The sequence below is a fragment of the Cynoglossus semilaevis genome, chromosome 8, assembly GCF_000523025.1.
Source record: "Cynoglossus semilaevis isolate Cse_v1.0 chromosome 8, Cse_v1.0, whole genome shotgun sequence".
Classification (NCBI taxonomy): domain Eukaryota; kingdom Metazoa; phylum Chordata; class Actinopteri; order Pleuronectiformes; family Cynoglossidae; genus Cynoglossus; species Cynoglossus semilaevis.
In genome coordinates, this window is record NC_024314.1 from 20,553,712 (window position 1) to 20,567,283 (window position 13,572).

At 41.7% G+C, this 13,572-nt stretch overlaps 1 long non-coding RNA gene across 2 annotated transcripts in view; it reads left to right on the forward strand.

Annotated features, from left to right (window-relative positions):
* The window catches only part of LOC107988833 (uncharacterized), a 17,868-nt gene extending 9,530 nt beyond the window's left edge, over nucleotides 1–8,338 (forward strand). The window contains exons 2-3 of one of the 2 annotated variants that reach the window (XR_003050457.1): nucleotides 12–327; nucleotides 8,059–8,338. This is a non-coding gene — a long non-coding RNA (uncharacterized LOC107988833). The remainder of the gene's footprint in view (nucleotides 1–11; nucleotides 328–8,058) is intronic. The other variant, XR_003050458.1, reaches the window with a different exon arrangement.
* Nucleotides 8,339–13,572: the final 5,234 nt, after the last annotated feature.

The window sequence follows — 13,572 nt, forward strand, 5'->3', positions numbered from 1 at the left end:
GTCGTTGTGAGTCTTTTGTTTTGGATACTTTTTCTGGATGATGCCAGAAGCGGCGGCGGCGTTGAGGAGGAGCAGCCGCACCTTCAGCCTCGGATCCCGGGCACATCTGCTGCCGCTTTGTCGCCGCTCTGAAGGAGGTGCGGAAGGAGGCAGCTCGTAGGAGCCGGACTGTGTGGATTTGGTTGGTTTTCCTCCAGCATCAGCTGCTGCTGCTGCTGCCGGTGCTACTCTTCTTGGCTGAGACTGCGGATTGTCATTGATCCGCTGCTGCTGCTGCTGCTGCTGCCGGAATCCGGTGCACACAGCTGAAGAAGGAATACATTGTGAGTGAGTAAACGCACAGAAGGCTGTTGCTGTTGTGACCTACATCGCTTTACTCCTGCAGGACCGAGATTTTTTTTATTAATTATTATTTATATGTACCCTCGTTTTTTTTTTTTTTTTTTTTGGTGCCCTCTCTCCACATCCTCAACTCTGGTGCTGAGGATGCTGGAAGAGGAGGAGGAGGAGGAGGTTGCAGGTGGGGGGCCCCTGCTGTGGATGCAGCGGTTTATAATTCCACGCACGCCTAGGTGCTTTATTATCAAATTGTGTGTGAATTTCAGTGACATTGCGAGGCTCTTTCAGCAGAAAGAGAAGGAGATGGATGGGGGAGGCTGTCACAGATGAGAGAGAGAGAGAGTTGGGGGGGGGGGGGGGGGGGGTGACAGACTGAGAGGCTGGAATGATGTAATGCACTTGAGACAATAGCCAAGGATTCTCCCCCAATTAACATTGTCGGAGGATGAGGGAGCAGGTACAGTAGCACTGCAGTGAGGTTGATGGAGATAGAAGGGAGCGGAGGAGCTGTGACAGGAGAAGGAGCAGCTCCTCCCATGAATGACAATGTTACCGGCTTTGATGCACATGCAGGCAGGGGTCGGGTTACATTTATGTCACATGTGTCATGGATGGATGAAGCGATGAATGAATGAGAGCTGGAGAGGAGTCTTAGAGCACAAACCTGTACCTGTGGGTTAGTCATCGGTTGAAAAATGCTGAGGTTAAATGAGGATCACCTTCAAATCCTCAAAGTCTTTGGTCAGGAAATAAACAACATTTATAGTCAATTATCAAATCAAATTCGTTGGAATTTCAGCACTAAAAACCAGCAGAAAGACAACATGCCTCGGCTCAATGTATGAATGAATATATGAATGAATGAATGAATGAGCGAATGAATGAACGAGGCTGGTATCAGCTTCAGGCTGCGCTCATTAACCTTCACTCTGGTCTCTCCTTGACGTTAACACTCATATATTTCAGCACATTACATGACATGTATTTCACCTGAAGCTGTCACTTACACCGCTGAAAGTTAAAGGATTTTTTTTTTTCCCCATTTCGGGCTGTCACACACACACACACACACACGCACACTCACACTCACACTCAGACTCCACCGTCTAATTTGTCAGACAAAGCCCTGAGGCTCCACTGTCTAATTTGTCAGACAAAGCCCTGAGGTGTCCTGCAGAGAGATGACTGCTTACCTGTAGCTGAGGCGTTCAGCTCTACTGTAGAGCAGGAGTCAGTTGATCAAAGGTGAGATTTTGATCAAAATAAATGAATTCTGCTCTGGCTGCTCGCTCCATCTGGTATTTTTAACTCCCAGAAATGGAGAAAATATCCATGCTGTTTTATGGTGCGTTCATACAGTGCTCTGTTGATAATTGTAAGGGACTGTAGCGCAGTATGGTGTTTAACCAGAACGTAAAAGGTCAGCAGTCCACCAGTAGGAGAGGAAACACATCAGTCTTAATGTGTGAGGTCACGGAGTCGTGTCACAAAATAAGAACACTTGTTATTGGAACACTTGGAACGCCGACGTTGACGTAAGAACCAAATGTTGTTGATGATATGATCCATGATATGGATGGATATAATGGTGCTGGATGGATGGATGGATGGAACATAGATAAATAAATGGCTATATTTATTGCACGGTTGGATACATAGAGGATGGATCTATGGTTGGATGAATATATATATATATATATATAGGATGGGTAGATTTGTAGATGATGGATGGATGTGTGCATATATAATGGATGGACGGTTAGACAGATAGATACAGACAAACATAGAGGGACGTTCTAGTACAACAAAGGAGTAGACCACACCCAGACTCACTGGTAGGAGTCGTGTTCCACAGGGTCAAGATGTGATGGGGGCTTTGTGTGAGTCACATGAATGGTTGGTCTCACCTGACTGTGTTCCCCTTAGACTCTGACTGTGTTGTTAACCGTATGAGGGTTGACTTTTCATGGAAGTGAACTGAGTGAACATTGTAATCAGCTGACAGATGTGTCTTAATGACCCCTCTGTGGAGTGATTTTTTTTTTTATCATGACATGGATGCGTTCCATCACAGCCAGCTGTGACTTTTGGGAGTTTACGGATATTGTCTATTGACTGAGGTCGCAAAGGTTTGTGACTTTTTCCCCAGAAAAGAAGTTTGGGAAACGTTGTTTTAGGTCATACCAGCTGCCCATGTGACCCACACAAGCCTTCTTTACCTCCTTGACTTGAGAGTTGAGAGTGGTACTCGGCCAGCGGTTGAGTCTGGTTACCTTCTGTACATATATAAACATATGTTGACGGAGGGGAAGGGATGTTAAAGAAACTTGTGATATGTCTAACAATAGAATCTTTTTAGTCACTACCCGACATCAAAAAAAGATCTCGACAATTAAAAACTAAGGCTGGGACTTTAACACGTTCAGTTTAAATAATTACAAAAACATTAAAGAATTAGTGCATTTTAATTTTACACTCCATGCTACGTTTGTAAAATAAATCCATACTGAGGAGTGTAAAAATAAAAGTCACCAGTCTACACTTGGCGACGAGCGAAATCCGGTTTTCAGAGACAAGATGAGTCAATGGAATATCTTGAATTTCAAAAACATTCCTTCAATAAGAGCTCTCCAGTGTCTGCAGTGTTGGTAAAGATCGAGTGAACTGAGGAGCCACTGCAGCGATGTGTGGCCCAACGATCACACGGGCGTTTGTGCAACATCTGGTGTCTGATTTCACTTGACCATCACAAAACACAAACGAGCTCCACGGGGTGTGTAGTTCTTGGCACAGCCTCCCAGTGGTTGGTCTGAAAATGCATACATTCTGCAGTCAAGCACCGGGTTGCCAGGTCTGAGAGCTGACATTACAGGGAAACAGAAATGTTGTACGCAGCGTGCTTCCACCTCTGCTCAATGCTGGACTTTTGTCTTTGTTCTCCTCCGTCCACGCTCATATTCGTCCTCCATGGACTGATGCGTGGCATGACCTTGCTGCAGGAGAGTGTGGCCGTGCTAAAGGTTATCCAGCGGCTCTTTCATCCTTTCATGTGCATGCAGCCGGACTTATTTGCAGCTGAGCACACACATACACACACACACAGCCGACGAGCACACACTCACATCAGAAGGACTTCCACTCCCTTTCCTTCTTCACATCCTCCTTCATCTTCACTCGGCAGCAGCGGATGCACACTCACAGACATGTAACACACAAACACGTTTTTGGTCACTGGTTTTCACGGGCATTTCATTTCAACCTAATCCCCCGACCCTTTAAATACACTTTAAATATGATCTCTAACCTGGCTCTAATTCTAATCATCACTCCAAACTTAATATTGAACAATAAAATGTCCTCTCGCTCAGAGAGTGTCCCCACAACAGTTCATGTCCCCACAAGTATAGCCTACCAGGAACATACAAAATAATCACACACACACACACACACACACACACACACCTATACCGTTCTCCTCCTGGTGTGGTATTTTTTCCAAATGTTTCCTAACATATACAACACACACACACACACACACACACACTTGTATTTGTGTTTTGTGAGCACTCCACACAGACGATACATTAACAAGATTCTTACCCTCAAATTCTCCTTTACAAATGTATGTGTGTAATCCTCATCCTTATCCTAAATCCAATCTGACCCTAATTCTAATCCTAACTCCAAACCAGTTTTTGTACCTCACAAAAAACTCCCTGCAACCTCCATCATGTCCCCACGGGGACAACACGTCCACTACAACAGTAGTATTTCTCCCACATGTGTATGGACACACACCACACCACACCACACCACACCACACACTCGGACCTCGTCAGTCAGTCCTGGTGTAACTCTACACCCGTGCCGTCCTTTATTTCCTGCAGTTTTTACAGCTCATCAGGTCCACCAGGGGGACGGACACACGGTGGTGGACGACCGTCTGGTCCTACGTGGCTCCATTAGCAGAGTGCAAGTTGGCTTCATGTAATATTCAAGGATACAAAGCAGCCGAGACAAACAGATTCAAGGGTCAGTGAAGGTCCTGGAAACGGAGGAGAGGACGTATAAAAACCTGGATTTTGATGTAAAAAAAAAAAAAAAAGAATCGGAGATTACAGATTACATGTAGTGTTTTTTAATACTTGACTTGCATTAGTAGCACAAGCGGCAGGCTGATTACCCACGCTGCTTTGTGGCCACCCAGGGACCTGACTACTGAGAAACTCCACCTTTAAATAATGTCTGTGTTTGATTTCTTGGCGCGCCGCACGGCACAAAGTGCATCTGCGGGGCTGTATTGATGAGCTCCGTGGCCCGCCCCTCTTTCCCACTTTGGCATCCGTATCAGGGAGCGTTAGGGGATGAGGGGGACGTGGGGGAGGGGGGAGTAAAAGAGGGTGACACAGCGTTTTTGTGAATGGACAGAACGAGCCAGATTGCACGGCACGCGCTCAGAGTGCGGTGAAATCCCATTCACATGGAGACTCCTGACAGGCTGCAGAGAGACGGCTGCCAAGAAAACCAACAGATTAATCACTGCCACTGGAACGAATAATAGTGCCGCCGCTAACGGAGCCGCTAATGAGTGGACAGAGAAAACTGTTAAGTCAACGATGACGCTGCCAGGGCGACCTGCAGGGCCGTGACCTCCATCTTCTGCACGTTCTTGTCTGCAGGTATCTGCGGTATCTGCAGTGGACTGTAAAGGCTCTTACAAGGTCACTGAGGACACTTCCTCTGTTTTCCCTCTGGGAATGTTTTCCCGTGACCTGAGGTGGACTTTTACCAGGATATACAGCAAACAATCACAAATAATTCACAGCAAAATGATAGAAAATTACAATTAACTAATTTCTTTGGTTTTAACATCTATTTTGAATAAAATAACAGTTTATTTTTGTCATTGTATTTAAATTTACAAATGACTTACAATTATGAGGAAAATAATTTTCTAGATAATAATTTTCTCTCTCTATTTGTTGATATTAGATTATTTGTTGATAGAAATAAAATTAATTGGATTTTTTTAAATCAAATATTTAAATACTATTTAAATTGCCACTACTTTTTAGTCAATGTGGGGAAGAAACTATCCTTGAAAACCTTGACTCATGCTCAGTAAAGTAAAGTCAGATAATAAGCAAAATATCATAATTAACATAAAAAGTAAATGATGGATTATTGTCCTGGCTAGCTTTTTATTAGCGTTCTTTTTTACTTTAGCCCTTTTTCTCTTCAGGCTGCTTTTTTAACCTGGAATTTTAAATTTGTCCCTTGGAGTTTTTTCCAAGTTGCTGCAGGACAATGGTCGAAACAAACCCACTCCTAATTCATTAAAACCCCTTGACTTTTTTTTTGTCTTATTTTATTTTATTATTCACATTTTGAGGGTATCTCTGTCACCTCGAAGCCCCAGCTGAGCACTGATCAACACTTCTGTACACAGATTTTTCCCCCTAATTGTGACATGGAACAATGTCAAATCAAATTTTTCCTGTCTGACTCTCAACTCAAGAAGCAATTTTCTTGTTAAATGATGTCGAAAAATAAAGCTGTAGAAACACAATTAACTAATGCTGGATATATTCTCCTCTCTCCGCAGTTAACACCGACACTAATATATACCACGCAGCTTATCTCCAAAGCCACAGCCTGTTATTTTCTGCCTGTTCTCTGGTGTTTGGGTCTTTAGGTTTTTCATCCGAGTCGTGACTAACGCTAAATTTGCCCAGAGTGGTCGTATACAGCTCAGGAACATATTGCTGTTTTTTGTGCACGGTGCTCCTTATCTACTCACACAATTGTTCCCATTAATACGATTAACTGAGGACATTCAGGGGAATTAGCTGCCGTTCACTGATTTCCTCTTTTTTTAATTCTTCTTCTTCTTCTTCAGCAAAATGGAGTAGTTAGATAGTAGTTAGACGAGCGGCAACCCCTGCTCCCTGTCTCCTGTGGACTGTTTTCTGCCTGCTTAAAGAATCCGTTAAAGGCACCAAAAAGCCATCGCTCATGTTGACAGAAGTCACTTGTTTGCTCAGTTTTGTCAATTAGGAAAAATATTGAGATTTTCAGAAGGTTCTACTCGTCTGTAGTCTCTAGTTTCACTGATTGAAGAAAGGTGTGATTAGCATTTGATACAAAGGGCAAAAGAAAAACTTTAAATCCCTGAGTAATTTCAGCGGCATGTTCTTATTCTTACTACGGTCTGACTAGTCTGCTCCTGGGATTTGATTTTTAAAAGACTTTGACTAGCACTGGTCCACGGACCAGGGGTTTGGGGACCCCTGGTGTCAATGATCTTGACTTTGTGGAAGTCTGTAGATCCTTTTAATTAACCCTAAAATGGCCAAGAGAGTGATATCGTGTCGTATTGAACCTTCAGTGCGTACGGATGGCTGGCTGTAAACAGGCTGGTTATGTGGCAGGATTTATTCTTTTGTCCTTTTCCCAGCCCTCAAAGTTGAGCCAAAGAGACAGATGTGATGTCTTTGGAATCGCACAATTAAGCAGATAAATGATTTATCGAGTGATGTGGTTTCTCTGTAAAGTCAGCCGCGTTGGTCCCATAACAGATCCGTCACTCGCACACACCGTCGGCATTTATTGATTTTTCATAGACGGCAGAAATGATTCAAGTCAGCGAGGGGTCAGTGTGCGGCGATCAAAGCGTAAGGTGCAGGAAAGAGACAACAGAAAGGGATTGTTTGTGTTGTGAAGCGGAGAAAAGCCTCATACATCCTCCGCGTACTTTGTTTTCCTCCAAAAAAAAAATAAAAATAGATAAAACATCTCTTATCAGGCAACAAGTTTCCCGTTGTCTTTGTTTTGCTGTTGCAGAAAAAAAAACTGCAGTGCGGAAAAAACGTTCAGAAAAGTTGATTTGAATGAAATGTGATAGTTGAAACCAAACCTTTGAGGCTGACAAATCCATGCACAGAACCAAGTTTTGCAACGTTAATGCAATTGAATACCTAATGAAATAACTGAAGCGTGTATTCAGAAGGGGTCTGCGATATTGCTCCTCTGAGTGCTCGGCCAACTAGTGTCGGAGTCTGTAAGCGTGTTTATATCTCAAATCTTTACTCGTATCTCGGAATACTCGTATGACGGGACCCTCGTATCTTGAGGTTCCACTATAACTGAATTTTCTCTGATGAATTCAGTAATGGTTTTGAAGTTTGTGTATCATATTATATATAGTATTTATATAGTGTCTGGGTTTATTTGTATTGAACATTGAACTCTGCTCTCTTCTTTTTAACAGCAGTATTCATTTTACAGTGTAAAGTCCAGTAAACAACAACAACATAAATATTAATGTCACCAAACGTAAACACAATTTAAACGCTGTACAAAGCCGGAAGATTCCTCTGGGAATCTGAGGGAATGTGGCTCCATGTTCTGACTGTGGTACAGCTATGGTGTATTATGAAATTGGATCCAGGCTGGCTTCATTAGGCAGAGCAGGCAAGAAATGTAGGGCAGAAAGCTTGACCTCCTAAGACAGCGCTGCTGCTGGACTCAGTGATGATGACAGGAGACTGAACTGCTGCAGAACCACAGCAGAAGAAAAAAATGACGGCGACTCACACATGTAGTAACTGTCATGAAATCTATACGTGTACAGAGTGGTTTTATGGTACACACACTGAGTACTAACAGTTCGACTCAACCAAACACTAAACGTCTTTTTCTTCTCCTCTTCTCCACCAGAGCCAAGATGATGTGCGAGGTGATGCCCACCATCAGCGAGGACACGGCGCTGAGCCAGCGCGGCTCTCAGAGCAGCGCCTCGGACCCGGACTCCCACTTTGAGCAGCTGATGGTCAACATGCTGGACGAGAGGGACCGGCTGCTGGACACGCTGAGGGAGACTCAGGAGAGCCTGGGATTGGCTCAGCAGCATCTTCAGGACGTCATCTACGACCGCGACTCCCTGCAGCGGCAGCTCAGCTCCGCCCTGCCACAGGTGAGTTCAACAAATGTCACTTTTGAGGATGTTTTGGAGAGATTGTTTTTTTTAAATTTTATGTTCTACATGTTGGAGGTTTTCCTGGTGTGAATGGTGGAATTTCTTCTGGTTTGAATGTTGATGCTGAAGCCTGTAGAACAAGGTGGAAATTAATCTCTTCTGTGAAGTCCTGTGTGGGAAAAAGAGGCAAAGTCTCGTGCTTTAATTCTCACTGTAAAGAGAGATTAGCACTTTGTAATTCCAGTCACATGTCCTCTTCACTCTCATGCCAGAGTACTCTGGTGGTTTGTTTAGCCGACAGAAGGAGAAAAGAGAAAGAGAAAGAGAAAGGAGGAGGTGTTTGTCCTCAGTGCCTCTCTGTAGCTTCTAAGATCGGGTTTAGAAGTGTTATAATTATGATTGTCACTCTCTCAGGAATTCATTTTCTTTTTGTCTGGTTTGGTCTTTGGAAAAATCAGGGACAGCTTTGAAACACTGCAGTTGAATTAACAAAACAAACTTTGGATTCAGACATAGTTTCAATCAGACAATTCTAAAAGATTCAAGTCGATTAATAGATTCAGATCAAGTTTAAAAAATAACAGATAAAAAGAGACGGTGGGAATTAAAAAAAAATTAATATATTGTGTATTTTTTTAATATACACAATTTTTTAAAAATATATTTAATATTAATTTAATTGTATAATATTATATGATCTTATATAATAATAACACATTTTATGCTATTATTTTATATTATAATTATTGTATATTAATAAATTGCTTTTTGGACATTTATCGACTCTTTTGGTGAGACGGTGAGATTACTCAGTTTTTGTCAAAATATAACAAAAATGCTTTTCAGTATCGTGTCTGACGATGAACACGGTCTGCTTGACTTGGCCGTTATTATTAAACTTTGTTTTCTGCCTCTGCGGACGTTTCAGAATCTCAGAACATTGTAGTGTTTGATCTCTGGGTTACGAGGCTCAAACTTCAGCCTGGAGGCTTTGGTTTTTCTTTGGTTTTTCCACAGAGGACATATTCACAGCAGAGCATGAGACAAACAAACAGGAGGAAGATGAGACTCTACAGAAACACTGCTTTCATTGTCGGGTCATGTTAGTGTCAATTTCACTTGGTTTGGGGGAAAAAAAAAACTTCTTTAAATCAAGTTCTTCTAAAAAATTCTAAAAAAATTTTCATTTCAACATTCAGAGATTTATACAAACATATAGTAGTGTTAAACCTATTACATTCAACATGTCAAGACTGTTTTTGTCTGTGAGGTGTATTGTGAGCTAAGATTTGTCTATGATTTAAAAAAAAAAAGTTGCCCAACAAATCAGGCCACTATGTCTCAACACTGTTCACCAAAATGGTTTTGACCTAATGTTGCTCATCCTTTTTGTCTTCTTTATGGCCTGCAAATAGACTGCAGGTACATTACTGCCACCTCCTGGGCAGGTATGTGTGCACCAGTGTGACAGGTGTCTCAGAAAAGCCTGAGATCTTAATGCCGACTGTCAACAACTGTTACAAATGTGACGACGACCTTCTCTGTAAACATTTCAAACCTTTCATTTGTAGCCGACGCGGTGGTGAAATAACATTTCCATTTCCAGACAAGCCCACTGATGTCTGCTGGCAGCAGATCCCTGCGGTGATGTATTGGTTATCATTGTGTAATGACAGCGCCGACATATTCCTCCGGTGCTTTTCTTGGCACTTTCCCCGAAATGAGATGTCAGCCTGGTTGATTGGGATGCTCCTGCTGCAGCGTCTCGGCACAAACCCTCCCATTAATTAGTCTGATGTTTGGAGTCTCTCTAAGCATGTGTGGTATCAACATCACAGTAATGGTCTGTGAAGAGGTTTGTTAACCTTTTGGTAATTATACACAGTCATTCAGTGAAGTGAACGTGGCCCCGCTGTGCTGCTGCTGCTTCGTATGCAACAGATAAGAGCGCTGGTTGCTGCTTTTTTTTTGGCTGTGCAGTAAAATAAGAAGGAGCTAATTTTTCATCCAGACACTGCGTTCGTTATTGTGCTGCTTTGTTACCGACGTCTTTGTTCCTGATTACCTTTTAATGATTTTCCACTAATGGCTGGTCCTTCTAAATATAGATGCCATTTTAAATGCAAGACACTCGGTTTTGGAGAGAGTTGAGTTCAATGAAATTCTTTTCAGCTTTTCCTTATTCATAGTCAAATTCCAAGTTAATTCATAAAAGGAAAAAACAGTTGCCATGAACCCGTAATTTGCCTTGACAGGAAGATTGTTTGTAAAAAAAAAAGACTCAAAAATATAAATAACCAATTTTGGACCACAAACTATTGAAAGCTACACTATATAAATATGGCATGAGCCAAAAGACTTAAAAACTGTAGCTAGCTGTATAGAGTTAGTCTTGAAAATGCTGAAAAAGTTGTGAAACAACTTATTGTTATTAGGTCAAAAAAGTAAAAAATGTCCAAGATGGATTTATAGAATAGTCAAAAACACAAAATGACAAGTTAAATATCACTGAGAAAATAATATGGATAATAATATAAAACCAAAAAAGGTTCAAAATAGCAACTAAGTTTTTTTAAAGTGAGCAATAAAATAGCTTAAGATTAGCCTTGTAGACAGAGGGCAGGAATATATCTTAAATAAAAACTAAAAAATTACACAGTTATAAAACTGCCTCGTAAATCCTCCAATATTAAATCCCCTAAACATAGCCAAAAGATAGCTTAATGTTAGCTATCCTGCTGTTAAATCGTTGCCAAATTTGGCTCTAATGGCTGGGAATCCAGCTTCAGAAAGATATAAAACTGTGCTGCGATCATCAAACATTTTAGTAAAGCTAAATGTTAGCTACAATACAACTGAGAACCTAAATATAAACCGATTTTTTTTTCTTCTAAAACCTAGCCAGGATGCTAGCTTTAAGTTGGTCGACAGTAGCTAGAGGTTATCAGAAAATAGATGGAGCTGTTTTACAACACTGGATAAAACAACTGAGAGTGTGTTTTCACTGACTTCACTTCTCTGTTCCTGAAGCCTCCAGCTCGTAAAGGATTAGCTGTTGGCTCACTGCCTTTTCTCTCCTCCCTCTGTTTCTGCTGTCACTGTCGTTTTTTCTCCTTCTCCTGCGCTTCATTTTCTACTCTTTCTCTTCATTTGAGGTCAAAACTCTGCTTCACTTCTCGACACTTTTCCTTCGGCCACTGATCCCGCCTCGTCTTCGCCTCGTCATCAGCTCATGCAGAAGCTGCCATGTACTGTGTGAGTGTGTCATGTCGTGTGTGAGGCCACACTGTAAATGTCCATAGACAACATGTCCAAAGACCTGGTCGTCAACAACACATTTATCACAGAAAAAAAAAAAAAAAAAATCACAACAGTTGCTGTTAATCAGGTCTGGGCTCGAAAACCTGTTCTCCACAGGTGCTCTAGCGTCACCACACTGCCACACAGTGGAAGTGTGCTTAGATTGCTTGCCTTACAAGTAGAACTGTTAGAGGTACTTGCAAAGATGCTGATACTAAAATGGATGCTGACAACAATAACGATGCCAATACTGTTAATAATGGGACTACTGGTACTAATGATAACAATGGTACTGATACTGTCACTAATGCTGATCCAGGTATATGTTCCAGTACTGATACTGGAACTGTTACTGGTATTGATGGCAGAAATGTCTGTGAACAACAGCCGTATAAGCCAAGTTACATGTCTGATGCTGTTACAGGAATAGACTGCTGGGTGGAATTCCCATGGTGCACAGACAAATCTCTCTCTTTTTCAGTGTTCCTGGGTTTTATTTTAAAATGAAAGTGAAGAATGTGATAAACGATATTCATGTTCCTGGGAGATGTTTCGTAATCAACAGCATGGCTGTTGGGTGTCGAAACGACTTCTGAAACCCAAAGAGAATCTATTCATGAAGCTGCTTTTAGCGATGCCTTCAGATCCGTCGTTGCTTTGATGTCTTGTTTAATATTTACTGGCTGGGAAAGTCGTTTCCTCAAGTAAAATGGCAAAATATTTCTGCCCCATAAAACCACTTGTCTGGCTGTTGATCCAACAACCATTTTATTACAAGAGATCAGCCTTTTTCTTCTGGCCTCAGACTATGAGCCTCTGTGGGATACAGGGTTCCAGCGCTGTCATCCTGAACGCCTGGTGTGTTCCACGTTATTCCCCTCTCTGCTGCAGTGAAGCTTGACTCAGTCTGCCTGAAGAAAAACTTTCAGTAAAGCTTTCGGTGTCATGCATGTTAGCCCTCCTCCCTCCCATCGTGACCCGGGCCCCAGACTGCGTCAGCTTTGCGTTTGTTCTTCTCCCCGTGCTGTTTATTTACTGTTCCAAACATGGTCTCATGAAAGCAGCAGCTGATGCCGCTGCCAGTTTCCACCACTGCACAGTGTGGCTCCAAAGACGCAGCCTCCGGCGAACGCATGTTAGAGTTTGAAGCTGAAGATGTTGGCGCTGCTGAGCAGGTCACACACTTTGGACGAACTGTGTTGAAAACACATGGTAGAGACGTTTAAATGAAGAGAAATCATCAACAAAGGATAAAGCCTAAGAGCAAAACTTCGATTGATACTTTTTAATGTTTAAAAGAAGTTTAAATTATATTGTAGTTAAATAAAATTATTTTTAAATATAGCAAGTCAGGTTTACCAAGTGCTGGGCAATGATTAAAATTCTGCATGATTTTTCTGCAATTATTTGCATTTTATCATATTTCATATATATTCATATATTGATAATCATATTTGTTTACACTTGTATATTGGTGTATATTATGAACTAAGTGATACTCAGAGTACATAAATGTTGGAATAATTCTTTGCAGTCTTTACAAATAACTTTGGTTGTATTAACTCCGCTCTATTGAAGATATTTTAAATGAGGGGTTAAGTTCATTCTTGATGTTTCACCCGTTGCCAGTTCTTTGTAGTGCTCAAAGTGCCCTCTGCTGGAGGAAACCATGAAATTCCCAAAAGTCCAAACTTTTCCTTAAATGTAAATAATCAGCTTCAGTTGAAATCAGTTCCTATTGTGTTGGTCATTGGTCGTCCACCAAGATGGCGTCAAACTCTCAGCACAGATGGATTCTACCTACTTGGTTTGAGCATTCAGGGAATTCAGTGTGATTTCCAGGAGTTAGGAATTCCATTTTTAATGTTGTTGTTAAAAAAATCAAGTCTTTCATTACAGTTTGGTGTGTCGGCAAACCCTGGTTGTTTCTATGTTTCATTCAGATGTAAATGGAA